This window comes from Myotis lucifugus, unplaced genomic scaffold (genome assembly GCF_000147115.1).
Source record: "Myotis lucifugus unplaced genomic scaffold, Myoluc2.0 scaffold_127, whole genome shotgun sequence".
Taxonomy (NCBI): Eukaryota; Metazoa; Chordata; class Mammalia; order Chiroptera; family Vespertilionidae; genus Myotis; species Myotis lucifugus.
In genome coordinates, this window is record NW_005871175.1 from 456,447 (window position 1) to 460,034 (window position 3,588).

Here is a 3,588-nt window from a genome sequence, read left to right on the forward strand (position 1 = left end):
CCTTAATTTTTAAAAACCCACTTGTACGTGCTTTTATTAGTTTTTTAGACTGCTGTAACAAAATACCACAGACCAGCTGGCTTAAGCAACAGAAATGTATTTTCTCACTGTTCTGGAGGACAGAAGTCCAAGATCGATGTGTCAGCTGTTTTTTTCTCGTTGTTGCCCTGAGGCTCTCTCCTTGGGTTGCAGGTGGCCATTTTCCTCTCTGACTCCATTTTAACTTAATTACCTCCTTAAAGGCCGGATCTCAACATACACACTCTGAGGTACTGGGGATTAGGACTTCATAAATTTGGCTTAAGACACAATTCAGCCCCTAACACACGCAAAGTTCTTAAGAAGAAAAGCAGTGGGCTGTTCCTACTGTCCCTCTCCTGCCTCATTCCCCAATTTCCAGAAGAAACCAATTTGCACTGTTTTGATTATTTGGATATTTATCTTCACATCTCTAATATGAATAAATGCCTCTTCTTCTTGGTTGTTCAGGTTAGATTTTCATCCCTTGGTTTTTCACTAAGAAATATTGTCACCTCCCTTCCCTGCCACTACCCTAATGTACATTTCCTCTCCCATTCTTCTTAAATAATTAATCATAATTTTGATTAAATCAGTTATTGATATTTATATTACTGAACTTTGTTTTTCTGGAAGCCAATAACTATCTTTTTAATTTTTCTTAGTTTCCTTTTTCCCCTTAATATTATTCAATGTTTGCAATACATTAAAGACTGGTGATATAGGAAACTTTTTAAAAAAACAACACAAATACTGTGTTTGTGAAGGGTTTTCCTCTATGAAGCACAATACCATTCCTTAACTTTTCCATCCCCCTCTCCCCCCCCCCCCCCATACAGAATTGCTGGGATAATTACATGGATCTCCTTCACAGTCAGTACTTAGCACCCCTGACACGACATTTTTGAGTGGCAAGAGTTATTATCCTTGCCTTCTATAATCAGTTAAAAAAGTTACTTGGTAAGAATTTAGATTTAAGAAATAGTTTAAAGAAATAGACTAGTTTAAAGAAAAAGAATTTCTTAAAAACTTGAGCCTACTACAAGTTATTGTTTTCGAGCGAAGCAACGGGCACAAACTTAATATGGTCTCTTTTCCTTTTCGGGGTTCCCCCCCCCCCCAATTCATAGCTCAAAGAAAAGATGGAGTAATTGTGTTTTAAAATGCTGCCAGGTTTTCTATGGTAACTATTTTAGATGAACAATGTAGGGTCCTACTGAAGTATTCAAATCTCATGCAAAACTCTAACTAATGAATGCCTCAGTACATTAGGGCCCAGTGGTTCTCAACCTTCCTTTAATACAGTTCCTCATGTTGTGGTGACCCCCAACCATAAGGTGACCCCCAACCATAAAATTATTTTCGTTGCTACTTCATAACTGTAATTTTGCTACTGTTATGAGTCATAATGTAAATACCTGATATGCAGGATGTATTTTCATTGTTCGCGACCCACAGGTTGAGAACCACTGCTAGGTAATTCTGTCATTTTCTGTACTTAAAGATTTTCACATTAAAGTGGCAGTGGCTACTCTTCATTACTTTAGCATCTGACCTCAGGGACTTAGACATAAAATCTCCATTCAAGTCTGAGTTTTTGCAACATAGTAGTGCCAGGTATTTCTGAATAAGCAATTTTAAGTGTTTTTAGCAATTTGAAATGTATTACCAACACACCATTTGGTGTTAGCTCAACAGCCACTCTGTGTTGAGAATTAAAGGACCCTAAACTCTATAAATGTCTTACCGCAGAGTCTAATTTTAATGGAAGGATCTACTATATGTCTAATAGAAAAAAAATTACACAGCAACTTTTATCAAACAGCAACTACTACATACAAAAGGAATGAGAGAGCCTTGGCCAGGTAGCTCATTGGTTAGAGCATCATCCATTTTGCCAAGGTTGGGTGTTCCGTACCTCAGTTGGGCATATACAAAAACCAGCCGATAAATGCATAAATGAGTGGAACAACAAATTGAAGTGTTTCTCTCTCTTTCAAATCAATAAACAAAAGGAATGTTTAAAAATGACTTCATTAAAAAACATTTAAAATTTTGACAATTTTACACTGGCACCACCAAAGTTTTAGTGTTTAATATTTAATAGCACAACTGCCCAACATCCAGGGTGTGAAGTTACCATGCTCAAAAAACTGGGGGGCGCGGGGGGGAATCACTCTATAAACGAACTATACAGTAAGTGATAAGAAGAATGCGCACTTTATAAAATAAAATATGTCTGTACATAGTAGTTAGTTGCAAAAGCCATCTGATCTTCTTTTGGCTTGTAAAAACAATGTTCCAGATTTCAGTGTAAATGAACAACCTTCAACTCTTCTGTGTAGCAGGTATCTTGTTTTCACTTTCCAGTTGTTCCACCCAACCTGGGTCATGAGATCTGCAATGTTTTCCTCTAGATCAGCGGTTCTCAACCTGTGGGTCGCGACCCTTTAGGGGCCGAACGACCCTTTCACAGGGGTCGCCTAAGACCATCAGAAAACACATTTATAATTACATATTGTTTTTGTGATTAATCACTATGCTTTATGTTCAATTTATAACAATGAAAATACATACCTGCATATCAGATATTTACATTACGATTCATAACAGTAGCAAAATTACAGTTATGAAGTAGCAACGAAAATAATTTTATGGTTGGGGGTCACCACAACATGAGGAACTGTATTAAAGGGTCGCGGCATTAGGAAGGTTGAGAACCACTGCCCTAACACATCTCCTATCTCCTGTCCATTCTTCATCCAATCTATTAAAAAAGAAGTTAGGTCAGGGCATTCCCTTGATTAAAGTCCTCCACTGATTTGTCGCTGCAACTAGAAAAAATCCAAAGCCCCTTATCATGGCCTACCCAGCCACACATGACCTTGGCTTTGCAGTCTGGTCTCCTGCTCCCACTCCCCCTCCATTCAGGGCTCCAGTTGAAACACTGAGCTGGCTCCTGTCCCCGGTTCCCTGCACTTGCTTTTCTTTGGGCCTGTGCTTCTCGTCCCAAGGTCTTCACCAAGCTTCCTTCTTCTCATGCATCAGCTTTCAGCTCAGCTGTCACCTCTGACACTGTGCAGCTGTAAAAAAGAAGGATCTCTTACCCTTTGAGACAGCATGGAGAGACCTGGAGAGTATTATGCTAAGCAAAATAAGCCAGCCAGAGAAAGACAAGCATCACATGATCTCACTTATATGTGGAATCTAATGAACAAAATAAACTGTTGAGCAAAATAAATCCAGAGACATAGAAGCATGGAGCAGACTATGGAATCTCAGAGGGAAAGCAGGAAGGGCTGGGGAGGGGGGTAGGGGGGTTGGGGGGGGTAGAAGGGTGAGAAGGTGGGGTGGTGAGAAGGAAGAGATCAACTAAAGAACTTGTATGCATATATGCATAATGCGTGGACACAGACAACAATGTGGTGAAGGCCTGGGAAGGTCTAGAAGGGGGTAATTGCTGAGGGGGGGGGGGAGAGATCTATATATATAAAAGGCTAATATGCAAAGTGTCCCCTTGGGAGTTCGACCGGGAGACCGGGAGTTCGATCACTCGCTATGACGTGCGCT